Source organism: Ctenopharyngodon idella, chromosome 10 (assembly GCF_019924925.1).
Source record: "Ctenopharyngodon idella isolate HZGC_01 chromosome 10, HZGC01, whole genome shotgun sequence".
In the NCBI taxonomy this organism is placed as follows: Eukaryota; Metazoa; Chordata; class Actinopteri; order Cypriniformes; family Xenocyprididae; genus Ctenopharyngodon; species Ctenopharyngodon idella.
The window spans coordinates 13230579-13249998 of record NC_067229.1 but is presented as its reverse complement, the minus strand read 5'-3'; the positions used below and the strand labels follow the sequence as shown (position 1 = coordinate 13249998).

General features: G+C 39.5%; 1 long non-coding RNA gene across 2 annotated transcripts; it reads right to left on the bottom strand.

Annotated features, from left to right (window-relative positions):
* Positions 1 to 817: 817 nt before the first annotated feature.
* LOC127521774 (uncharacterized) lies at positions 818 to 18345 on the bottom strand. 2 transcript variants are annotated; one of them, XR_007932469.1, is made up of 6 exons: positions 17155 to 18345; positions 16896 to 17055; positions 13411 to 13570; positions 6288 to 6324; positions 5947 to 6039; positions 818 to 1607 (listed from the first exon to the last, which is right to left on the bottom strand). It is a non-coding gene; the product is annotated as an uncharacterized LOC127521774 (long non-coding RNA). The 2 variants fall into 2 exon arrangements; XR_007932468.1 differs by having other exon boundaries at positions 818 to 6039.
* Positions 18346 to 19420: the final 1075 nt, after the last annotated feature.

Below are 19420 nucleotides of genomic sequence, written 5' to 3'. Positions count from 1 at the left end.
ACGCCTGTCCTGACGCATGAACGCGGAAGTGCAGAGGATAGAGCAAAATAAAACACCGGTCACGAATTAGAAGTCTAAAAGGAGAAATTTTAAAGAGAAATTTCAGAGGATTTTGATAAAAGAGAAGAGGAGCTTGAGTTTGTTGCACAGCCCTATTTGTTTGAACGCGTGAGGCACCTAAGCTTACGATACTCCTACATCCTGCGTCATACATCACGTCATGAGTTACTCTTGTGGCGCAAGTCGACTTGCGCAGTATGCGTACGGCCGTCCGCCGGAAGCTAGTTATTTGAATTTGTAAAGTTTTAAATGTGGATATTTTTCTTACAAAAATGCATTGCTTTGCTTCAAAAGGCCTTTATTAACCAACTGGAGTTGTATGGATTTCCTTTTTTTTTTTTTTTTGCTTCAAAATGTGGCCCCCTATTCACAACCATTATAAAGCTTGGAGGAGCAAGGATATTTTTTTTATCTCCGATTGTGTTCATCCGAAAAAAGATAGTCATATACACCTAGGATGGATTGAGTGTAAGTAAATCATGGGATAATTTTCATTTTTGGGTGAACTATCCCTTTAATTCACAGGGCAAGAATGCAGTCAATGAGAAGTAAAATAGTACTAAGTACAGAAAAGTCAGTTTATCTAAAATAAAATAATGGATAAATCATAAATATAACTGAACTACATTAGGTTACACCATAAAAGCTTGGGGGGTCCCATGCACAGTCATGGAAAACCTCCTGAAAATATCAGGAAATAATAAATATTAAATAAATGTAATATAAATATAAAATAAATATAATGAGTATACAAAAGTTATGGTTATAACTTTATAATATTTCACATTATATACAATTTATAATATACATGTAAAATCATTTAAAATGAACTTATAATTTAGCATCTAAAATATAATAATTACAATGATAATATATAATATTTTAAAACTGAATCTCTAATAAAATTATTTTAAAATCCTTCTCCAGTAATCACAAATAACTAGAAAACTGGAAAAGTCATTGAAATTCACTGGGGGTAAAGTGATTTGTAAAGGTCAGGTACAAAAGGCTCCTTAAGTTTTTTAACAGTATGTTCAGCTTTTTAAAGTGTGAGCAATTTTCTCTACATTGAAAGCTGACGTTGGCTCCAGCAGAACCAGCTTGGTGTCCGGTGTGGCCGCATTCTTTCACACAGACATGGGCAGCTATTGATAGATACATTCCCTCGAGAAAGACCAGAAGGCAAGAGTAAAGCTGCTCTCTCGCCCTGCTCGTTTGAGAAATGTGGGTCATTCAAATCCCAGCCATGGCCAAGTCAGCTGACCACACCAGCACAGAACAGCAACAGAGCTGGAGCAGATGACGAGGGCGTGGCCTGACGTGTAACTCTTGGCTGGGGTGGACTTTTCCTCAAATTTCTGCAGTTCCTTTAATAACGTAATACCTAAAGTTATTATTGGCATTGGGAAATCTAATCCAAAATCAACATATAGATCTAAAAACGTTTGACGCATGTGATGCAACATCACTGGCTGCTTCACAAACCATGCTTAAACACATCCAGCTGTCCTCTCCGGACTGGCCTCTCGCTCCTGCATTCCTCTGTCCTGGAAGGAAAGGGGGTGGGGGGTGGGAGGAAAAGAGCAAAGTTGTGAAAACGTTTCCTGCCGATATTCAGTAGGAGAGCATGTGGGTCTGGAATGTTGAGTCAAAAGCAGAGAATGTTGATCTGATTAAAGTTTTGGTAAATTATCAGGTAATCGTGTGGCAGATCAGACTCATGCCAAATGATAATGCAACAACAAGATTTTTATTTTATGAAAAAAAAAAAAAATGTGTTGCCACAGTGTTGCTAAGCTTTCTGAATTGTTGTTATGCTATTGCTCGGGTGCTCTGGGTGGTTACTTACTAGGCCAAGTTTCTATTTCAGTTGGACTAAAACAATAATTTGTCTTTTTAAAATGTCATATAAATGCTCAATGTTCGACTGAAATCATACCAATCCAGTTTTCACAAAGTTGTGGTCAGATTAGCGAAATCCTGCAGGCAAAAAGATCCATTGTCAAGTATAGCGTTGCCTGAAGCACCACTCACACAGAAGTCACTTTCAATCCAAGCAGCTTTCTGTAGGTCAACCCAGCGAATTCATTGAACTTGTTGTGAAATCTGCATGCACAAATCTTTCACCCTCACAAGAAATTCCAGATCGTGTGGATTCCTATTGAAATGACTGGATTTTACCCCCCAAAATTTGCTGAACAACAGTAAATATGACCACACCCATTTTTTAATACGCAAATATTTGATTACACATTGTGTCACATTAGACGACTTGACTAAAGACTCTATAACAAACCATATAAAGACATGTTATGATATTTTAGCCCATTAATATCATACACCCACTTAAATATAAATCTATAGGACTTTTTTAATCCATTTTATCATAGGCCAAGCAAAAATCAACAGTATGAACATTTAGAAAAGTAACATCAAAACCAAAGTTCACTACTTAGCGTCAAATCCCTAACCGAAAGCATTAGAATTATTAAAAGTGATAATGACTTGCTAATTAGCAAAACTTGTATAATAGCTCCGAACAACAAAAAGAGACCATCAAGCAATAAAGATAAGATGTCAAGGACTGTTTTAGGTGTATAGGTGATTTATTGTGTGCTAAGAGCCATGCCGTGTCCCTGTCTAACATGGTCAGTCCCATAGAGCAGGGCAGAAAGATGCCTGAACAAAACACCCGTCTGAATACAAGTAGAGACAAGATCTACCCCAGAAGTTCCTTTGTTCAAAGCAAACAGCAAGTCAGGAAAACTTTTGACCACTCATTCAGCAAGATGGATATCTCCGCATTGACACATCAACCGGAGTGTCCCACAAAGCATTTCGTCAATGATCTCATCAGTCTCCACAATGCTACTCATCCACCTAGAGTAAACTAAGGTCTTTAAACAGTACTCCTCTAAAACTACCTGAGGGGGTTGGGCGCAAAGTGTGAGAATAATCTCACAAACCAATACATGAACTCTCCCATATTCATGCGACAGCTTAAATGAGTCATTGTCCATTCAAATCAGCTTTGTACGTGCAGGAATTACCGAACCTAATCAGAAGCCTTCAAAACATTAACAAACCATCTGTCATCCGCCAAAAGATCAGACGTGCTTCCAGTAGTGAAGAAAATAAATATGAAATCTGTGCATATTGTATTTTCTTTATTGTGATCGGTTTGCCAGTAATAACAAAATATGGCATCTCGTCATACGGATTATCTCAGATTAGGCCGTTTATGTGAGACTGCAAAATAAACAGGGAAACTACAGCTCCAGTGCAATAAAACCAAACAGGGAACTGAAAGTTGTAACCGCAAAGCAGTTAGAACTTTCAAACTGGTCTACAATGACTCAACGCCCTTCCCCCCTGCAAGAGCACAATCACAAAGACAATTCGGCAGTGATCTTTTCAAGGAGGGGAGAGAGAAAGAGCCCTCGCTACGGCCCCGCTATTCATTCCATTTGACCCCTGCCGGAGCCCAGACAAACTGAAGTCTTTGTTTATCTTGGGAAACTGGCAGAGGACAGGAGGGGAAAAGGATTTGGGTGGGGGAGGGTGCCGAGGATTGGAGGAGAAGGGGGTGGTTGGAGGGAAAACGGGACCGGGGGAGGGGTATCCTGGGAAAAATGCCAGCATGGGATCAGTGACAGGGCCGGGCTTCCTGAAACAGGAGCAGCCTGGGATGGTGAAGGAAGGGGGTGTTGTCGTGGAGTTGTGGGTTTGGGGGGAGGGTCCACCTTGAAGGACCGGGCCAGAAGACCAGAGACGAACTACACGCGCAAAACGTCACATTGATGTATGTTTCCTGTTGGGCGTGGGGTTGCGTTTAATTGCAGTTCCCAAAAGCTTTATAGACTCTACAAACGGATAGCAAGCACTCATGGAACTGATATGTGAGGCTTTTGCAATGACAACAGGCCTGAACATTTAGATATCTCCTTAAATGCTACAAGCTGGGGCATGTTGAGAGCAAAGGAAGCTTGGGGCAATTAGAGCAGACAGATGGCCGCTATGAGAAAAAAGGCTGGTGTAACTTTCTCATGTTTTGTCGTTACAGGAGGGTCATTTGTCCCAACAGGAGCCATGCCGTAGACAGGTCTGAAAATAGTGAGAAATTTCACGTTAGTCAAACATGAACACACACACAGTAATTCTTTTCGAATAGACACTGATGTTGTTTACATCAGATTTAGTTACAGATTTGTAACTAGATTTTTTTTATTTTTATAAAAGGCAACTACTTCGTTGCCCATGTAAAACTCACTGCTATTAGTCTAAGTGGTTGCCAGGGTGTTGCTATGCAGTTGCTTGGGTGTTCTGAATTTTTCTAGCAGGTTGCTAAGCGGTTGCTATGGTGTTTAGGGTGGTTGCCAACATATTGCTATGCAATTGCTAAGGTGGTCTGAATGGTTTTGACTAGGGTGTTCTGGGAAACTGCCAGGGTCTTGCTATGCAGTTGCTAAGGTGTTCTGTGTTTCAACATGTTCTACTACATCTAAGGTGTAGTTTCTAGGGTGTTGCTATGTTGTCGCTAGGGTGATCTGGCCGGTTGCCAGGACATTACTGTGCAGTTGCTAAGGTGTTCTGGTTGTGGCATGTTTCTATGAGGTTGTTATGCAGTTGCGAAGGTGCAGTTGCTAGGGTATTGCTATGTGGTTGCTTAGGTGCAAGTTTAAAACTATGCAATCCCATTTCTGCCAGAGAGTAAAAGATAGTCCAAACTTTTTTCTTCTAGAGTGTGTGTTGCATTTTTTCTTAAATAGAGAGTAAAAGATAAAAAGATACTTGTCAGAAAATAAATATTAAATAAAATCATATTGTGAGACAAAGTCACAGTTATGCGATTTTGTCACAACTGGCAGAAATACAATCACAATTGTGAGATATAGAGTCACATTTACCTTATTTTTTAACTATTTAGGAAAGGTTTCATACTTAGGGTTGAGGTGTAGAACAAATCAAAATTGATTTTGATCACGTTAGAGGTTGGCAAATTTTTACTGCAAAAGGTTTGTACCAATAAAATCTATGTTTAAATCTGTTAAAAGCTTTTTATGAGTCCAGAGCACTAAAAAAAGAGGAAGTATAAACATTTCTGCATGGGTAAAAATACCTTTGTAGTTTTCTCACTGGGTTAGTTCCTTGAAAATGGTCAAAGTTCAGTTTAGAGTTAAGGGAAATTTTCTTCAGAGGACTTTTTATTTGCTCACCGTGACTCACACAAAAGTTTACTAAAGAGGACACATCCAAATGTGATATGAAGCCGAGGTGATTTTTGTTGTTGTTCAGTGACTAAATCTTGCGTCTACATTTCCATTTGTCCTTAAAAGTAATGGATATCATAAATATTCCTTGATGGGAACTTTGCCTCTGGGTTGTAATGACATCACAGAATCATATATATCTAAATAAGTCCAAAAATCAAGGTCAGATCCACAATTTTTCTTGGTTTTGACGCAACAGTAAGTGTTTTTGTGTGGCAAAAGTTACCAGGGAGACAAAATAAGCTTTGCGCTGGAGAGTCAAAGTGGCTTAGTAACCAACAGCAGCTGCCACAACAATAAACACAAAGGAGCTAGAACGCTATGCATAGTTTTACAGTTATTCGTCCCATTCATGAAAACATACCTATCTGAACTTTATGAATAAAAATGGTGCTCATCATATACTCACTACTTTTATGAAACTTGGTCGAAATTTGGTAAACTCTTTTTGGGGTGTAGTAATGAAAACTATCAGTATGCTTTGTCAAAACAAAGAAAACATTGTACTGTAGTGCTTAGCAACAATTCAGTAAAGTGATCTCCGTCCAGGCAGCGAGCGGCTCCACCTATTATAAGACCATATGCCGTATGGAAACAGTGAGAATATAAAGGACACCTTTTTCTCTCTCTGGCCTGCCACTGAGGAAACTCCAAACATTTGGACCCATTCGGGAGCAGACAGCTTTTGCTTCTGACTTGGCGACTGTTTCTAAAGTGAAGCAAACACAGGAGAAACAATGTGATCTTGACAGGAATAAAGGTTAGATTAGTACCAAAAGGTTTTACAGACAAAAGCCACAGCAGAAATATTTTAAAACCTTTGAACCTAAGAACCCTATATAGCAAAAATGCTGAGGAGGGTCTTTGGTGAACCTAAGGTCATGCAAGGAACCAATGAAGAACCCTTTTAAAGAGATGGTTAACCCAAAAATAAAGATTTGGTCACCTTTTACTCACCTTTATGTTGATCCAAACCAGTATGAATTTCTTTGATCTGTGGCAAAAAAAAAACAGACATTTAGGAGAATGTTCATGCTGCTCTTTTCCATACAATGAAAGTCAATAGAGATGGCCACTGTACTTTCAGGAGATAACACCTCAAATTTTGGTCTGTTCCTCATAAAAATTGTAATGTTTGGTTTGATATATGTGTAACGCAAGCCAGTTAGTAAGCTGTGCAAGTAAAACTCTCTCCCCTGGCTTCATGAGGCGCACTAGTGATAGACGCTAGAGACTGCGGTCTTAAGCATCCTTGTTTTTTTTTTGCCATCTGTATAATCTATGGTAGCATGCTTATGTCTATCAACCCATGTGTGGACAATTTCTAACTTTATCTATTTCTTAACCAATCAGAATCATTCAATCTGAAGTAATGACATAGTTAGTGGACTCTGTTAGAGTATAATTGCTGCTGTATTGAATATGTACACAGGGCGGCCTACGAACTCCTTGCTGAGTGTTAAAGCTGACTTCTGCTGATGAAACTGCAAACTATTCTTCAGTAAAATTTCTCCAATTTAATTTTTAAACTCTTCATCATATCTGGTCTTTGGGTCTTTAACTGTAAATTCCCCTACAGCGCGCCGACCTCCCATGCTGGAGACGCTGGTTTGAATCCCGCTCGGATCAGGTGGAGTAGAACCGGAGGGGCTACATTGGTGCCGTGGCCCGGATGGGAGTGAGTGTAATGGAGGCCAGCTAGTAAGAGCTGTGCAAGTAAAACTGGGTTAAATGGGTTAAATTATCCTTTAACATATTAAGAAAGAGAAAAAACACACTAAAGAGGGGACACCATGTCGTCTCTCTCTCCTGTTGTAGACCAAAATGTTCTTATCTCATTCAACACCTGTTTAGAATGAGCGCCGCCCTTTAACTACCCCATCCAAACTATCAAAGAACTGTTGAGGAGATGTCATTTCTCATTCACATTTTGACAATCAAGATGGAACATATGTGTCCAAGACATTGCAGCATTTACGTATAACATAGACGTAAAACCCCTCTTAAATGTGTTTCCCACAGTGCTTGGCAGTCCAGCAGGTCACACAATCCCGTTTATTAGCCTCCTGCTCTAGTGACCCGTAGGAGGCCAGCAGATTATGGCTACGCAGCCCTGCTCGCTGCGATTTCCTGCTACATGCCAAGTCAACAGATGCCTAAGGAGACTAGCGGATTTTACATGCAAGACCCAGACTGAGCCAGAAAGCAGAACCTTCCAGCAAGAGCTCAGGCTGAAAGTTGATCACAATTAGGAAATCCTGGACCACCCACTGGAGCTGATGGGAAGGTGCCACTTTAAAAATAGAGTTGTGTGTCAGGCCGGGAACAAAGAACAGTTGCTGAGTACAGTAGAAAAGAGTGATGGCCTTTCTTTGACACGTGATAACATACACTAAAAAACATACCATTGCCATGTTTTTGGACAAGGTACTATGGTAATACCAAGGTATTCTTTGAAGTCATTAACAAATGTCATTTGTCATTTTGGACATGATACTATGGACATGTACCATGGTTTTTGGATAGTAATAGTGTGGTATTTTTTGAACTAATTAACAAAATCATATAATATTATCATGATATTTCTAATGATACTGTTGTATTTTGGACATGGTACCATGGCAATCTGTTACAGAAAGTACTGTGGTGGTACTATGGTACATTTATGGTATCACATGGTACTTTAAAATATAGCATGGTGCTGAAAATCATGTATTATGGTACACCATAATACATCCATGGTGCATGTCCAAACTACAATGATAGTACCATGGTATCATGTGGAAAATACCATGATAGTACATCTAAAATACTATGGTAATACCATGGCACACGTCCAAAATTCCACAGTAATACCATGGTACATATCTAAAATACCAGTACATTTGCAAAATACCCTGATAGTACCATGGAATCACATTTAAAATACCATGGTAGTACCATAGAATCATGTCCAAAATACCACGGTACATGTTCAAAATACAATTGTAGTACCTTTTAGTATTTTTTTTTTTTTTTAAATTAAGTGCTTAAAATGACACTATAGTACCACAATGGTGTGTTGGGTCTGGTATTAAGGTATTGTTTGAAGTGCCATGTAAATACCATGATAAATTTGGTAATCATTCAGTACCAGATTAAATAGTGAAGTACCATGGTATTGCCATTTTTGAACACTAATGTAAATACCATGGTATATAAAAAGTACTATGGTATTACTATCTGACAGGTCATGTACCATGGTTCCAGCACAGTATATTCTGTAAAGGTATGTGTGGTGCTATGGCTAATAAGAATGTTTCGAAAGAGGACAGTCTGTATAGAGGACAAATTGGGCAATAAAAGGCCAGATATTTTGTGTGTGTGGAGCGGAAACAAAAGGTGATGGAAGGGGGATGTCGGAGCAGAAGGGGAGATTTGGAAGGAACGGGGGGTGGAGGTATTGGTGATGGCAGATGCTGTCCCAGCATGACTTCAGTGAATCTGTGGTGGGGGCTGTTGTTGGTGGGGGGAGGGGCTGCTGGCCTTGTTTGACATCAGCTGCAAATCTGGCCTGAGTATGGATTCGTTTGTTTGTTTGTGGATTCATCCGCGTGCGTGTGCGTGAGAAGGGTGAGGGTGTTGGAAACGCATGTTTTTGTTTGTGTCTTTGTGTGGCGTGGAGGAGGGGTGGTGCTACTGTATGTATGAAAACATCCTTGGGTGTCAGATTTAATTTGATCTGTCCATTACAGTAGCAGAATGTGAGTGTGTGTGCATGTGTGAGACAGATAGATAGATAGATAGATAGATAGATACTTCCTTGCTATCCCTTGCTTTATCACCCCTCCTATCTGTTTGTTCATAAGTCCGAAGCAGCGAGGACACTCTGTCCTATATTATTACCCTTGAAATTACATAACCAGGACAGAAGTGGGGCAATGTTTGGAAGGGAGTGATACGAAACCTCCCTGAGCCTCACACTGCCCAGTGCAGTGAACAGCTGATTGTGTTTATTTTGCTTCATTCAGTTTCAGTGTGTGTGTTTGTGTGAAGCTGTTGGCCCTGTATGGCGGTTGCTATTTTCGTAAACAGAGCGGAGAGAGAGAAAACAGCATTAGGATGTTAGAGCAAGGATGTTTTAATGTCATTGCAAGCGTGTGTTGCATTGGTTCTAGCCGGAGGCACAACAGCAATCCGGCCCCCTGAATTACACACCTCAAAATTGATGTATGTCTTTCAGACCTCACAAACCTCACTAACTATCAACATTAACAATTACATAATAGCTCCCCTCCCATTGCTTGCTATCAATAAAAAGACATTCCCAAATCTGTAATCTAACGTCAAAACAATCGCCACTCCTCCACAACCTTCAAAACAACGCAGCTTGTGAGAGAAAAGACAAGTTTGTTGACAACTGGATGTGGAGACAGTCAAGAGCCCGAGGCAAAGGTGTGTTTCTATGAGGAGTCACACTCCAAACTGGTTGAACGAGCACAAAGCACATAATTGAGTGAGGTGAGCTCACTTTACGGTCATGTGGCTTGACCTGTACCCTGGGTGCCGCCCTTCTACCATCTCATCAGTAGCAAATCATGTCATAATCGTCAAGTGATTGTTTAGGTTCCACCACAAATGGAAACAAAAGAAATTAGAAGGTTTTCTTGCTAAAATGTTAGCAAAACATATAGTATTAGAGCAATGTTGAGGAGTAACTAGCTAAAAGTAACAATAAATAATCAGAGCTAAGTACTTCTTTTACAAAACAATGGTGATTTAATTTATAAACTAGCAGTATTTGATGGCTAACTAGAACTAATTTTAAAGCATTGAAAGGACTAGATAACTAGTTAGGATGAATTGCAACAAACTTCTAAGTTTGACAAAAGAAATTTGTAGATAATCTTGCTAATAAAGTTAGCAAAACATGCTATGATGCAACCAACATTTTAGCACTAGAAGACAGTAGTTTCTTTTATCAAGCAACCTTTCTCAACAACAATTTATCCTTTCAAGAAAAGGAGGCATTGTACCACCATGGTCATTTGGAGATTTAGCAGACAAGAACACCACAGTCTCCCCGGGGGGTGGAAGAGATCGCAGTCGTCAAGCTGCGGAACAACAACAAACAAGAGTACTGAGGCGGGCCGGTGCATTACCGTGTTTGTAGTTGAGCGCGGGGGAAAGTGGAATTAGCAACCCAAACAGTGTAATCACTCTGGGTGCTCCAGGCAGTGTGCGTTATTATTTCAATTACTCTGAGGGTTAGTGTGAGCCCTGAGGTACGCCAGATATTAGCCCACCAACTGCTCTTCCTCTCTGAGGGGAAGAAAGCAGAAGCTGGTAAATTCATCCCAAGAGGAAATCGAGGATTCACACGGGTGAATCAGAGATGTGACTCCAGCTTATGACACATCTCAACGGATATCAGAATCCTATTGGGGGGGGGGGGGTCAATTAGCTACAGACAAATGTCCTTAGATGAAATTTTTTTTCCGCATGGATTGATTTGTTGGGAATGTTGTGGACTGCTTGTTTAGGGTGAACCAAACTTTAACTCCATTCGCTTCGAAACCCCTCAAGAAGTCAAATGGTAATGAGAGCGACAAAAACCGCAAGACAAAGGGGACACATCCCCCAGATCAGGACCCCATCCTGGGAACTGTGACGGGGGTCACGGATGAGTGGGGGCAGGGCGTGTGAGGTAAACACATTCCTGCCGGAGGTTCTTCAGCAACCCCCACTCCCCACTTACCCCTTCTAGGACTCCTTTTTTTACCCCTTCATGTCACACACCACCTCCGTCATCACACAATACACAAACAGCATGGTCGCCCCCCTTCCACCGCCACCTCCTCGTTTTTTATACTTCCAACAGCTTTTCCCAACCCCCACATACACCCCGGGGGCAAAGGGGGCCAACCTCCTGCCAGCAAGCTGCCTTATTGTTCAAAGACAGTCGCATTTACGAGGAGGATAAAACACATACGGTATATAATCTCTTTACACCTAGCACTGCCCAGAATACTTTGTCTGAACGTGATAGCTTAAAGTGCCTTTAGTACAGGCACACCTCTGGTGCGGAACAAACGTCAGATGTCGCCGCAAGAGTCAGGAACGGAATCAGTCAGGAAGAAATGCTCAAGTTTGTGCATTTGGTAGACATTTTATGCAAGTTTAGCATATATACTTTATGACGGTGCATTCCTTGGGAATCAAACCCATGACTCCAGTGCCGTTTGGAACATGCTCTACCAATTGAGCTACAGGAACATAAAACAATCATGATTCTGGATGGTCCTGATGTAATGCCTCAAAAATGGATCTGCTTTCAAGCAGTCACCAATGAAGTCATAAATGTCGTGTGCCAAAAAGAAATGTGCGGACGATGACAACAGCTCCCCTTTGCTTTTGTTCCTATTATGGTAATGATAACTAACGTGTTCTGCATTAGCATGTCTGCCAGGTAGAAGACACGTCCTTCATTATAAGTGTGTCCAAAAACCATCCCTCCGGGCTAACTATACAGCAGTCAAAACAGCATCACTTCAAATCAGTCTGGCCCCAGACAGACCCCCCTACCAGACAGTCCCTTAATTTCGCCATGACCAGGAGCCAGAGGACCCCCCGGAGGTCAAGGTTCAACACCTGAGATGCGCGTACTCAGACATACATTTGCGTTCACAGACCAATACACGCGATTTCATCACGCCTCCAGCCAAAACATAATCAGAGGCTGTCTGGGTGCAGGCATGCTAATATGGCAGATCATCTATGAACATAAAGCAATGTGACACATCTGCCTCCCCCACACAGAGCCAGTCAACCTTGTGTTTTAAATAGACTCGATTCTGCACACCAGTCCGCTCCAAGAAAATGCACCAGGATGCGCAGTGATAAAAAAAGAATGCTGTGACCTGGCTTGGTGATTCAGAGTTTGACGTGGAAAGGTGAAAGACCCATATGCACACGCTTGTGAGGTAACTCTACTTGGACAGCAGCGCCCCCACGGCATCAAATTTAGCGTGGGATGTGTATTTATAGAGCAGAGAAACAGCAGACCGAGCCGCCCGCCGAGCTGATGGATGAATCACTCTCTCAACCTGCAGAGATAAGAGCTAGAGAGAGAGCGATAGCTCACATCTGTAGCCACGACACACACTCCTCTCGCTTATGATCTCATCCTTCGTTATTTTCCTCCTACACTTAAACCCCCATCACACAATTATGTTCCATAATGACCCACAATACCTGGAATGCGCATATGGCATGTTTAATGTAAACAGGTGTAGGATTTCTCCAGTTGCAAAGAGAAATTCCTACAGACCAAACCTGTGATTTTATTTCGCATGACTTAATATTACTATGGTACAGTCACATTACTTTTTTTATAAGGGATATAAATATCAAGAGTATGAATATGGTAATCATTCAGTACTAACACCTGGTACTACCATAGTACTTTTTTGTAATGAATATGGCTACTAATTTTTGTGCAGGCTGATGTTGTGAATTACAGCTGTGAATCAAGCAATTCCACCCACAAGGCCAGGAACACACCCTCAACCTCTTTCCAAGCGAGGCTCTGAAAAAAATACTCTGTAGTAGGACCTGATGAGAAAACAGCACACTGACCCCATTCACTTCTGTTTATTCATGACCTCATTTCTTCTTTGCTCTCACTCTATGACGTTGTGTCACTTACACTGTGCTAGCTGTGAGTTTCTGCAGTGCAATAGCCAGATCAAAGTCCAAGTCAAACGCAACTAATTCTGCTGACTCTGTAACGAGAGATTCAGCAGCCGCCCTTTGGCACAAAAACCTTCAGAGATACAAAAGAACACTGTTTAGAGCACTGGAAATAACCGGCTATAGATTATATAACTTAAATATCCTCGAGTTTTGTCTGTGTCATACACAAATCAAGCAGTATTTGCCAATGTTGCACTTGGGGATTTTTTGAAAAAGGCAAACTATGAAAATCTGTCAATAGCTAGACTTAATGTATGTCTTCTATGAAGGTCCATAATCCTACTTTGTCCATAATCCTACATGTAGGTTGCACAAGCCAAATATGTCAAGAGAGGGGTGGCGTGACCTGGTTTAAGTGGAAAGAATGTCTTCCTTGTGAAAACAACTTTCCATAAAGCTCCTCTCTTCAGTGAAGACAAACTGCATGACCTTATACGGACTGAAGAGGGGACACAAATGCAGGAGGAGCTTAGTGAATAGCTCTATCTAGTGGACATTTTGGGTACCTGCAAGACACAAAACATGCACAGTAAATTATTGATCTTGTCTACCAAAGCACAGCTGATTTGACATAAAAAATAACTTAATCCTAATATTTGTACAGAATGAGAAGCTCACAGTTTTCATCTCTATATAGTAATATAATATTATTAGGTCTTAAACTGTCAAAAGTAGCATATAAACAAAACTACATATAAAGCAGATGAAGTAATGACCTGTAATGTTAAAAAAAAAAAAAAAAAAAGAGAGAATTTTCTTAAAGGGATGGTTAACCCAAAAATGGAAATTTGTTCATCATTTACTCACCCTCAAGTTGTTCCAAACCTGTATGAATTTCTTTCTAACCAAACAGTTAATGGGCCCCATTGACTTCCATAGTGTGGAAAAAAAATATTATGGAAGTCAATGGGGCCCATTAACTGTTTGGTTACCCATATTCTTCAAAATATCTTCTTTTGTGTTCAGCAGAAGAAAGAAATTTATACAGGTTGAGGGTAAATGATGACAAGATTTTAATTTTTGGGTTAACTATCCCTTTAACCTTTTTCCTGTTTTTTTTTTTTTTGTTTTGTTTTGTTTTGTTTTTTTACATAAATTATATCCAGTAACACGAGCATAATTTCAGTACTTCATTATTTTCTCCACGTGAACAGCTACCATTACAGAAATACACAGGCTAACTAAAGAGTGTATGTCATACAGGGTCTAACCATAAGGGGGCGATGCAGCATCGAGAAAATTTGCAGAGACACTTTCTGAGAATGTATGATGCTGCCAATACCAAATTCCTCCATTAGAGAGCGTAATCATCATTATAAACTTCTCTCTCTTTTTAAGTTTTGAATGAACTAGCCAGTTCTTTATAGTGAATAAAGGCTCTGTCCGAAATCACGTACTCTCTTGAGTAGGTACTTATTTTGAATAAGTAATTACTTCACGACTGCTAAAAAAAATGTATGTCCTATATATAATGAATGTGTGTAGTATGAATGTAATCTGGACATACTACACTTGCCATGTTGTCATTATCATGTGACCAACCAGCATCAATTGCTTCGCTGCCATTCACAAATCCTCATGGCCTCATGGGATAGTAAAGTGTCCATCATATGCACACTTCAGAATCTCGCCAGTAGTAGCCTAGGTCATCCGGGTACAGTTTGGCTACTCTTTTTTTGTGAGTAGCTACTGTGAATTCTCAAATACTTTTTTGTCACATAGCCTACTGTTTTTTGCCTATCCACTTATTTTTCAACGCGGAAGTGAGGTGTTTTCTGCGAATGTGTAGAGACTTCCTATTTATTAGCTGCTATTGGGAAATAACAAGAGGAATATCAAAGTTCAGTAAACTTTAAAATTATTTGCGCTACAAACCATTGTGTTTATTAAGACAATAAATTAAAATAATATGGTAAGATATACCAGTTTGCAATATCAAGCAGCATAACTGTAAAAATAACTGGAAGCAAATGACACCGGAAGCCAGACACATTAAATTTACAAATGGCCTACCTGAAAAATAAGGTGGATAGTAGGGAAGTATGCGATTTCGGATACAGCCATAAGCTGTGTTCGAAATCGCCCCCTATACCCTCATACACTATTCCCTACATTACTCCGCTAACTAGTCCACTTGAAGGAGTGAATGAAAATGTGAGTGAGTGAATTCGGACACTGAGTGTGCCGGAAGGGCTGCCGCTTTTGCATAGTTTGTCGCTTGCTTTTTGAAACTCCAATAGTAATGCAAAGATTTATCTTGAACTCTGTCATGGAAACTAGTATGTATAAACCTTAATTAAACAATTTAATAATCAATTAAAAAGGAATTTATACCTGTATGATATTACACTGTACCCACATTGGACCAGCGTGTGGATGGATGGATAGATGATCAGCTGCAGGCGCCATCTACTGGCGAGACGCGACCGTTACAGTGCATTATGGGTATTCTCTACCCGTTGAGTGTACATCGGTTGCACAATTGGATTAAATGAGTGCACTCGATAATGTCCACTATGGTTTCGGACACCACTACAAATGGCTGTCCCCTCAAATAGTTCCCTATTTAAGGGTATAGGGGGCGATTTCGGACACAGCCATAGTCTGGAATATAGGCCTTATGAGATTCCCGAACAAATTATTCTTATAAGCAGGTTATTTTCAGTGAGTCAAAAACATACAGCGCGACTAGTGGTAGTCCGATTCCTGAACGAATGATTCTTATAAGCCGGTTCTTTAAAGTGAATCAAAACCAAACAGGGCAACCAGTGGCAACCGACTCATTTGTGCCCGTTGTTTTTACTGAATCAAAAAACATACAACAGAGAATACTGTGTAGTTCGATTCCCAAACGACTGACTTTCATGAGCCAGCCTTTCTTAGCGAATCAAAAGCACTTCAGTCAGAGCGCTTACTGAATTTATCCGACTCACTTACTGAACTACATGTTATAACTTCATGTTATAGTTACCCTACTGATTATGAGTTTTATTGTGGCATTTCATAAAAACGATTGAACGAATTAATAAATGAACAAAACAAATTAATGATTAAATAAGACAAATCACGTTTTTTGTTTGAGTATTATGCTAAATTTTTAACCTATTTGTGATTTGTTAGCTATCTGTTAAAAACTGACATATCACCAATAGACAGAGCAACAAATGTTTCCCCCCCATTTATTTCTTCCTCAGAAGTAGGCTACAGTTGTACACTTGTGTTATTGACGTGTGTTTTCCAAAATAAAAAAATACTAAAAAAGACCTAGGCTATTTATCGACTGCAGCTAATACTGGGCGAAAGCAATGACCTGGCTCGAGTTATTAATGTTCGTAATTTTCGGCGCCCAATCGGTTGGAGGTTTGTCTCAGGCAAACCCATTTTTTTGTGTCCCTTGCACATTTCACTGACCATCGGCCAGTCGTTTTATATTAGCCTATTTAGTTGTGATGTGCAGATATAGCTAGGCTATCTATAATAGACTAAAGTGATAATTAATAACAATAGCCTAGCCTATTTGTTTTGTCGCTCTCAGCGAACAGATGCAATGTTTACCTCAGGCGACAACTAGTTACCTATTTATTTACTAAGCGCGTTCTAACTATGTTTATCTTATTTTTGGTTACTTAAACTTTTGTTTTACTGTTTAAATATGTAGCCTAAATTGAAATAAAAACGTTAAGGTCCCCCGACATTTTGTTTTTACTTCCTTTGGGGCGTGGTGGGGGCACTCTGATTATTATTATTATTATACAGTAACTTGTAAAGCAATAGCCTAATAATTTAACGACGTGATTCGCGCAGTGTTGCAATCAAACACCCATAACTCACCCGTTCATCAGGGAGGCTTGCAGGAAGCTGGTCGTGACAAGCGCGTTTAGATAGCCTACACGACTAGTTCGTCCTTGAGCACTGAGAATCGTGACAGGTAGTGAAGATCGACGGATCATGAGTCTAGAAACAACACGGGTGGAACAGAACAACCCCTTTCCTGCTTATGGGGAAACGAGTAAAAATTAAGATAACTAGCATTTCAGATAGCCGAACATTTCTATTCGTTACAAGTTTGAAGAACTCAACGAGAACTTACCTCAAGTCTGAAGGGTCAGTTTGAGGGTGTTAGTCTGCATCTTGAAGGGGTAAATGTAATGTTCTCGGGCTGGGTGTTTATTATTAACACCTGGAAATAGTGCGGGTATATTTAGAGCAGATTTATATTGGATTGAGGAAACGTGTGGAAAAGCTCGTCATGGGAGGAAGCTGTCATGGTGGTAGTGTCTGCCAAACAGCACTAGTACACCCAGTGGCTCTCATCCCTGTCTGATGGATGAACCCAGGGTCGTTGGCTCACTGATACCGTCTTATCGCTCTGCGCAAGGTGGTCCTTTGAGGTTTACACCAAATTCTGGCGAGTCTCGCAGGGCATCCTTCCCAAATCACTCAAAATCCGTGGCAATGAACTAACAAAGGCCCGAGATCAAAGGCTCTCAGATGATGGAGCTGATTTCCCACATATTATTCTGCGTGTATTTCATACATTCATTCATGAAGATATATTATCAACCGCCTTCTCCTCTATACCTGACACCCCTCTCCAATGTTGACAATTACGGTTATCTGTGTTAATACTGCAGTAAATGTGTTGACAACGATGATGGCGAACTAATGGGCTTCATATCTTCATCATCCCCGACACATCTTCAGTATACACTCAAACATTTGCAGATAACTGCAGAGAAAAACATTAGATTGACAAAATTATGACGTAATGTACCATATTTTCTCTTGAATTGCTTACTGAATATCTAGGAGCACATTGGGCTACAAATATAGGCTATAGAAGTCGTCAAGCTAGTTATTGTTAGCCTGTCACAATTTATTTATTATAAATTAAAGAATTCGGATGCATAAATTAGACATTTTGGCCCATACTAACAATTACTTTTTGATGGCCAATATAGTATAGATTTATTTATTGTATGTATATAAAAAAACACATAAAACGAGAAAATGTGTATACACATAATATGTGTAACCCAACGGTTGGGTTAATAAAATAACCCAACGTTTTTTTTTTTTTTTTACTGTGTATAATAATAAAAATAAATAAATAAATAAATATTTTATTTTATATCTCCTGGGCAAAAAATGGACCAAGCCAAAAATATATTATTTTAATGCTCTTAACCATTTTAATCACACATCACTGGTCAGGAATTCAAACACTGTAGATAAACTAACTATGGAATAGCCTTCCCCAAGTTGCAGACAGCTTTTTACAGGAAGAAGAGTTTATATTGTTGTTCCACTCAATGTTGATGGCTTTAAACAGTTCATAGTTTAAAAATGTTTGAGTTTAATGTGAGCCCAAATATTCACTATAGGGTTCAAATCTGGACTCTGATTGTGCCAAAACCTGAGCCTGATGGGACTTTTTCTCAAGCCACTTCTTGGTTGTCTTTGCAATCTGGGTTGACTTTTGTCTTGTTAATAACATCTGATCATTCCTCTTTAGATAACAATTTTTCATTTGTGGGAAACAAGCCATTCTGCAATATTCTCCAAAGCATTAAATGACTTTTCTCAGTGAAGTAATTCACCAATAGCAGCAGCTAAAAAGGCTCCCCACACAATGACACCTCTTCCTCCATGCTTCACTGTAGTAGAGGTGCAGTTATTATTATATTTCTCAGCAGATTTTTGAAGACAGCGCTCTGGAGCATCACCGTGCAACTGGTGTTTCATTGTGATTCATCACTCCACACATAGCTTCCCATATTCTGACAAAAACTTTCTGTCTTTGATGTTTTCCTGAGACAGTAATGGCTTTTTAAGTAGTGCATTTTCTTAAATTTGGCTAATTTCCTGACCAATAATTTGTGGTTAAGACCATTAAAAGCTAAGTGTTAAGCCATTTTGGGCTTAGCCATTTTTTTTTTTTTTTGGCCCAGGAGTGTAATATATGAAATTGTATATTTTTTTTATAAATAAATGTTAAGCATTCAAAGCTCCAGTTTAAAATTTTACATGCTTTAAGTTCAAGGCATCAAACATTGTAAACGTATAATAACTAGTAAAATTTGAATTATTTCGAATTTAACAAAGAAAAGAGAGCCTAAATATCAAATATCAGAAATCTGCTTACAACATCGTCCAATTCAGATCGATGCAGATATTAATATAATGCTGATACTATTGTCCATAATGATATATTGTGCATCCTTAATAATTACATTTATTTGTTCTGTTCTATAAACAAAATGTGTAGGCTAATAAATAAATTTGAAGAATTACATCGAACGTCCCCTAAAAAAATAATAATTAAAAATAGCATTTCACAATATTTAGCCTTTATA